Source organism: Mus caroli, chromosome 4, assembly GCF_900094665.2.
Source record: "Mus caroli chromosome 4, CAROLI_EIJ_v1.1, whole genome shotgun sequence".
Lineage (NCBI taxonomy): Eukaryota > Metazoa > Chordata > Mammalia > Rodentia > Muridae > Mus > Mus caroli.
The window spans coordinates 82,938,767-82,946,909 of NC_034573.1; positions in this window are offsets into that span (position 1 = coordinate 82,938,767).

The following is an 8,143-nucleotide window of genomic DNA, read 5'->3' on the forward strand; positions in this document are numbered from 1 at the left end:
ATAATCTGATCAGTAAATGTATTGATAGATACAACTTCAATGAAATTATTCCACAGATAGTGACAATGCTATTCCCATGAGCCAATGAGTATTTAACAAAAGCCTGGTGGTACCAGCCATAGAAAAATCTCCCTTTGAGTTCTTGGTCATAGGAGTCCAACAGATTTCCAAAGAATCTAATATATTGGGCTCTCCCTTGTTTACCCCTCAGAAGATAAAGATAAGCCCTTATTGCTGAAGACACTACACACTTTGGACATAGGACTGAGAGGAATTTAGTGTTTTTATATGAGGAAGTGGGGAAAATAAAATTGGAGCAATAAAAAACAAAAATAAACAAGCAACTTGATGAAAAATTATATGATATTTTCTACTATTTTCTTTTATCTTCATAAAAATTGAATTTCTGAAAGAAACTAAAGTGTTAAGGAAAGGATAGTGCTTTTGCATAGAAACAAAGCATTGAGAAATATTGCAAAAAGAAATTAGTAGCTGGTTACCAACTGTTTTGTGGTGATTTTTTTCATTATTTCCTCTTGTGTCTGAGGCTTGGAAGTAGAAAGTTAATTAAATAGGAGCAATCCTGCTTCAGTAGATATTTTCATAAAAGATGCTGAGAGAAAAATGTCTTTGTTACCAGGGAAATGTTGGAGATGAAGCAGGCCACATGTGCTCATGTGATAGTGACCACGTCATTGTTATAAGTCCCCATGTGTTAGTAATTGGGCCAGGGCCCTATGTGCATTCAGGACTGTGTAATCAAGCAAGGAATTTCTTCTTTTTACTAGAAAGTTTTTATACAACTGAAAGAAAATTAAATCGATGAGAGTTGTCTGTATCATATATAACTCCAGCAGAGAGCCAGATAAAGTGTGGCAGAGTAGCAAGTGGGGCCAAGAGGTCTGAGAGTTTAAGACAGTTGAAAAATGGTGCCTAGGTAAGAGCATTTATATATTTTAATACTGGTTTAAAGATGCTATATCCTCTCTGCACTACACTAGATTTATTGCACAAAAGAAAGTTGCTATGCCACTAATCAATCACACCTGGCTTCCTTAAAGAAATGTAGCAAACACACAGTTAAGTCTCCATGGCTGCTCTTTCTGGCCTCTGTGGGAGAGGACTTACACCATCTGGTAGAGACTTGATGGGCCCTGTTGAGAGGATATGATAGGAAGGGGAGATACTCTCTCAGAGAAGGGGAAGAGGGACGGGGGAGAAGGAGCAGCATTTGGGATGTAAATAAATAAATAAACTTTTAAACAAGAAATGAAGATTTATAGATTTTTGTATCTAAACAAATCAAGAAAGAATTATGTCATACTCTAAACCAGTGGGACAGTATCCTATTGCTAAGGAACTTAAACTGTGGCTGATAGGGCATATGTAAGTGTTTTGTTAAAGGCAGTGTTTTCTTTCTCTTTGCAACTCTCTAAACTGTATAACTGAGGGGAATCTTCCCCTTTGCATGATGTAGGTGAGAGCTTGTGAGAAAGTCAGGGTAGAAGACTAGGGATTGAGAAGGAAATGTGTACAAACCATAATCCCTTACTTTGGTCCCATCAACCTCCAAAGCCCACACACGAACCTCTGCAACCTGTGTACTTGTTAATGTTTGTGACATACTTGGTTCTCATCATTATGAGAGACATAGGTGGCTAAAAATTCTGGTGTCCTGATTTTAGTCCAATACTGAAGGAAACAATGACTATGTAAACTGGTCAGAGGTTTGTTCCTTTGTTTCTTTTCCTGGCCTCCAGAACGCAAGTTGATGGCGGCTTCTTTAGACTAGTCCCAGGTATTTCAATGGCCATGCTGAGAAGATTTGCTTTGATAAGGAGTGATAGAGATAAACTGTAACTCAGAAATCTGCACCAAGTGGTGTGGAGTTCTGAGCACACAGTAGGGGACAGAAAGCAGAGAGGGGCCTTTAAAACATTAGCTTTCACGCAGGACACTACCATTAAAATCATGATCCTACAACAGCAGTTGCAGCCGACTGGGCTTGTAACCTATTATAAATTGGAAATCAAGGAGGGGCTCATAGGACCATATCACTTCTTTGGTCTTCCTTCTTGAGTTTCATGTGTTTTCCAAATTGTATCTTGGATATTCTAAATTCCTGGACTAATATCCGCTTATCAGTGAGTGCACATCATGTGTGTTCTTTTGTGATTGGGTTACTTCACTCAGGATGATATCCTCCAGATGTATCCATTTGCCTAAGAATTTCATGAATTCATTGTTTTTAAGAGCTGAGTAGTACTCCATTGTGTAAATGTATCACATTTTCTGTATCCATTCCTCTGTTGAGGGACATCTGGGTTCTTTCCAGTTTCTGGCTATTATAAATAAGGCTGCTATGAACATAGTGGAGCATGTGTCCTTCTTACCAGTTGGAACATCTTCTGGTATATATGCCCAGGAGAGGAATTGCTGGATCTTCCAGTAGTACTATGTCCAATTTTCTGTGGAACCACCAGACTGATTTCCAGAGTGGTTGTACCAGCTTACAATCACACCAACAATGGAGGAGTGTTCCTCTTTCTCCACATCCTCGCTAGCATCTGCTGTCACCTGAATATTGATCTTAGCCATTCTGACTGGTGTGAGGTAGAATCTCAGGGTTGGTTTGATTTGCATTTCCCTGATGATTAAAGATGTTGAACATTTTCTCAAACATTTTCTCAGGTGCTTCTTAGCCATTCGGAATTCTTCAGTTGAGAATTCTTTGTTTAGCTCTGTACCCCATTTTTTAATAGGGTTATTTGATTTTCTGGAGTCCACCTTCTTGAGTTCTTTATATATATTGGATATTAGTTCCCTATCTGATTTAGGATTGGTAAAGATCCTTTCCCAATCTGTTAGTGGCCTTTTTGTCTTATTGACAGTATCTTTTGCCTTACAGAAACTTAGCAATTTTATGAGGTCCCATTTGTTGATTCTCAATCTTACAGCACAAGCCATTGCTGTTCTGTTCAGGAATTTTACCCCTGTGCCCATATCTTTGAGGCTCTTCCCTACTTTCTCCTCTATAAGTTTCAGAGTCTCTGGTTTTATGTGGAGTTCCTTGATCCATTTAGACTTGAGCTTAGTACAAGGATATAAGAATGGATCTATTTGCATTCTTCTACATGATAATCACCAGATAATCATCTTCTACATGATAAAGCACCACTCTTTGAAAATGCTGTCTTTCCAGATGAATTTGCAAATTGCCCTTTCTAATTCATTGAAGAATTGAGTTGGAATTTTGATGGGGATTGCATTGAATCTGTAGATTGCTTTTGGCAAGATAGCCATTTTNACTATNTTNATCCTGCCAATCCATGAGCATGGGAGATCTTTCCATCTTCTGAGATCTTCTTTAATTTCTTTCTTCAGAGACTTGAGTTCTTATCATACAGATCTTTCACTGCCTTAGTTAGATTCACACCAAGGTATTTTATATTATTTGTGATTATTGTGAAGGGTGTTGTTTCCCTAATTTCTTTCCCATCCTGTTTATCCTGTGTGTAAAGGAAGGCCACTGATTTGTTTGACTTAATTTTTATATCCAGCTACTTCCCTGAAGCTGTTTATCAAGTTTAGGAGTTCTCTGGTGGAATTTTTAGGGTCACGTGTATATATACTATCATATCATCTGCAAACAGTGATATTTTCACTTCTTCCTTTCCAATTTGTATCCCCTTCAGCTCCTTTTGTTGTCTAATTGCTCTGGCTAGGACTTCAAGTACTATATTGAATAGGTAGGGAGAAAGTGGGCAGGCTTGTCTAGTCCCTGATTTTAGTGGGATTGCTTCAAGTTTCTCTCCATTTAGTTTGATGTGGGCTACTGGTTTGCAGTATATTGCTTTTATTATGTTTAGGTATGGGCCTTGAATTCCTGATCTTTCCAATACTTTTATCATGAATGGGTGTTGGATTTTGTCAAATGCTTTCTCAGCATCTAACGTGATGATCATGTGGTTTTTGTTTTTGAGTTTGTTTATATAGTGGATTATGTTGATGGTTTTCCATATAATAAACCATCCCTTCATCCCTGAAATGAAGCCTACTTGATCATGATGGATGATTGTTTTGATATGTTCTTGGACTCAGTTAGCGAGAATTTTATTGAGTATTTTTGCATCGATATTCATAAAGGAAATTTGAAACTCAAGAACAAGGAAGACCAAGGGTGAATACTTTGTTCCTACCTAGAATGGGGAACTAAATATCCATGGAAGGAGTTACAGAGACAAAATTTGGAGCTAAGACAGAATAAAAGACCATCCAGAGACTGCCCCACCCAGGGATCCATACAACCAACAAACCCAGACACTATTGGCATATGCCAGCAAGACTTTGCTGACAGGACCCTGATATAACTCTCTCTTGTGAGGCTATGCCAGTGCCTGGCAAACACAGAAGTGGATGCTCACAGTCATCTATTGGATGGGACACATGGCCCCTAAAGAAGTAGCTAGAGAAAATACTCAAGGAGCTAAAGGGGTCTGCAACCCTAAGAGGATCAAAAATATGAACTAACCAGTAGCCCCCAAAACTGTGTCTCTAGTTCCATATGTAGCAGAGGATGGCCTAGGCGGTCATCAATGGGAGGAGAGGCCCTTGGTATTGTAAAGATCATATGCCCCAGTACAGGGGAATGCCAAGGCCAGGAAGTGGAAGTAGAAGTGGGTAGGTCAGGGAACAGGGCATGGGGAGGTTATAGGGGACTTTTGGGATAGCATTTGAAATGTAAATGAAGAAAATATCTAATAAAAAAAAAGAAAGAAAATGCTGTCTTTTTTCCACTGGATGGTTTTAGCTCCCTTGTCAATGATCAAGTGACCATAGGTGTGTGGGTTCATTTCTGGGTTTTCAATTCTATTCCATTGGTCTACCTGTCTCTCCCTGTACCAGTACCATGCGGTTTTTTTTTTTATCACAATTGCTCTGTAGTACAGCTTGAGGTCAGGCATGGTGATTCCACCAGAGGTTCTTTATCTTTGAGAAGAGTTTTTGCTATCCTACATTTTTTGTTATAGCATTTTAGATGTGTTTGATATTCGTACATAGGCTCTTTGGGGCTGAGATATAAAGTAAATACTCAGCATGCTTTAGCATTTGATTCCTGATTGTGGGGACCCAGAAGCTCTAACGGAAATGAGAATATTCAGTCTTTTGTCTTTTCCAAAAAGAAACCCTAGGCTGTATGTGTTTTTTATATTGAGACTTTCTAAAGTCCCAGTAAAGATATTCTAAGCCCCTTGAAAATGTTACTAAAATTTTTCTCTTTGTGTTTTTGCTTATTCTGATGTTTCACAGAACTCTTAATTGTTGCATCAAGAATAGCTTCTTGTGCTGTTTTATTAGAAAGGTTCTTAGCTCTTCCTGGACTAGGAGTGTTTATTTGAGAAGAGTGTTCAGTCCTATCAGTGTGAATGGATCTTCCAGGGAATCTCATGCAATTAAACATATTGGACATGTATCACTAAGGAAGCTCTGGCTTCTTCCATTCCCTACAGTGCCTGATCAGTTGTATTCTTTTACTAAAAATGTGGCTTTGACTTTTTTAACAAGTGTGTAAATAGCCATCAAGTGATAGGAAAAGAGAAATGGAAACATTCCTCAAAACCCTGCAGCAATCTCAACATTGTGCTGTTTTCTAAAATAATAATAATAATGATGATGATAATAATAACAAAAACAACAATAATACTGACAAGCCATCATTAATTTTGAAGGTTGGGAATCATTGGGTTCTGCTGTTACTATGGAGTGTAAGAGTCTTGTTAGCACTGGGTGTCTTTGTTACTTTCATTGTAGACTGTCTCTTTAGTGTCAGGCACTGAGGTCTTCTGGCAATCAGAGGGGGTGGTCTCAGGGGTGTTATTGAGCTTCATCAACTGAGAGCATGCTGTCGAGTCTGTGTGGTCAGCAGAAACAACTTGCTGGTTTGCAGAAAAAGTCTCATTTGGCTCTCTGCTCTCCGCCTCCAAAATGAAAACCTATAGCTTTTTCAGGGTCAGGGGAGGTGCTGTTGAGATCTGGGTGAAGAGTGTCCTAAGGGCACTACAATATCCATATGTCCTCACTGATTGATTTGAGGTAAGCATTATGTGTTGCTGAACTGATAAGAACTGGTTGGTCTCCACTGAGGAAATCAGAGGAGTACAGAACTGTGAATCAGACTCAGCTGGGGTATCTTCCTGGTGATCACATGGACTAGAAAAGCCCTAGGGAAACTCCTCAATATCCTTAACATTTTCAATGAAGAACAGCATCTTATTTCTTGGCTATGTATTTAGTTGTGAGAGCTCAACTCTCTTGAGAATAGTCAAACGTAGGAGACAGACAGAAGCTAGATAATTGCCTGAACCAGACTAAGAATGCTAGCTGAAGGCCAAAGCATCTGATTTTCTGAGACTGTGATGAAAGTGAAGTGGGAGAAATGAACTCAGCCCCAGAGCTCTAGAATCTACTTTTATAAGCCTTGGCTGGAAGTGGACAGCCCTTCAAAGTTCACATTTTGGTGAGATCATGATCTTGGGGGGGGGGGTCGTGTTGAAGTCTCACAACTAGAGCAATTAAGTTTATCCTCCCAGGCTCTTAGAATTCAGTAGGTGATTGAATCACATACCAAAGGAGCAGGAATTCCTTGAAGCCATTTCCATATCTCTCAGCAGGAGCACATTTCACTTTGGATCATTCCATCAATACCACCATAGTCGTTGGTGGAATATACTGTAATCTTCTTTGAGAGAATTTAAAGAGCAGAAATAGAGCAATGCTGGGTCAAAGGAATTAGCTTCAGATTCTATAAAACTTTGAGGTTATAAGCCAAAATATTTAGCTCTCATTAAATACCCAGGATGCAATTTCTACATTTATTAAGTTCTGGGACTGTGCAGATTTTAACTTCATGACAGCTATGATTTAATAAAAATATCTTCTGGTATAAAGTACTAAGAATTCAGTTAGATCATTTTAGCATTGATGATAGAATTATTCTTTGATAGTTGTTCTGTTTTTGATATGTGTTTTACCTTTTAGACCAGGCTCAAAGCAAAGTCTGGACATCTTGCCTTAGTCTAGAAGTTTAGTGAAGAGCCAGCAGGTTTGGTGTTTGGGGGTTTTGTTTTGTTTTGTTGCCTTTTCATTGTTGTTGTTGTTGTTGTTGTTGTTGTTTTGTGGTGGGGAGGTTATTCATTTGATTTTCTTTTGACATGGAACCTTGTTATATCCCAGGTTGGACTATACTCAAGTAATACTCCTCCTTAGCCTCCTTTTCCTATCAGGTTATTAATGGTGCTGAGAATGAATGACAATTTGCTGTTGGTTTTGAGGCAGTAGCCCAAACTGGCCTCTAGCCTTTCTGGTCTGTCTCCTGATTTCCCAAGGTGTTCTGGACATATGTTTCTATTTTGAGCAAAGAGTACCATTTTTATTGATATCCACACCCCTAAGACTATTTGACTCTCCCAGATGTTAGCTCTCTTGGAATCACACATATGACCTCTTAGACTTACAAATCTATATGAGGTTCCCAGAGTTTCTTCCCACAAAAACAACAACAACAAAACAAAACAAAACAAAACAAAACAAAACAAAACAAAACAGTTTAAAAAGTCAAACAGGAGAGTTTTGACCAGTGAGGTCATATCATGGAGGTATGCAGTGGCCTGGGGTTCAGGCAGATCCGGACACTGGAAAACAACAGCATATCTGAGATACATCAGGGATAGTACACTATTTAACATAATCCTCCTTAGTAGACCTTCCATTCGTGTCTGTGACCCAAACTGCAGCCAGAGGCTGTTGTTGTTGGTTGGCTTGATGCTGCCTGTATTCTAATGCTAATTTGGGCCTCAAAAAATGGTTGCCCCAGAGAGTTCACACCTAGATGCTAGCTAAGTCATCCTACCTCCAGTTAATTATGATTGGTAAATAAAGATGCCAACACCCAATAGTTGGGCCCAACAGACATAGGTGCGGGTTTACATTTCATGAGCTTGGGGTAGGAGGAGGAGGAGGGTGAGAAGGAGAAGGGTGAAGAGAAGGATAAGAAGGATAAGAAGAAGAAGAAGAAGGAGGAGGAGGAGGAGGAGGAGGGTGAAGAGAAGGATAAGAAGGTGGAGAAGAAGAAGAAGAAGAAGAA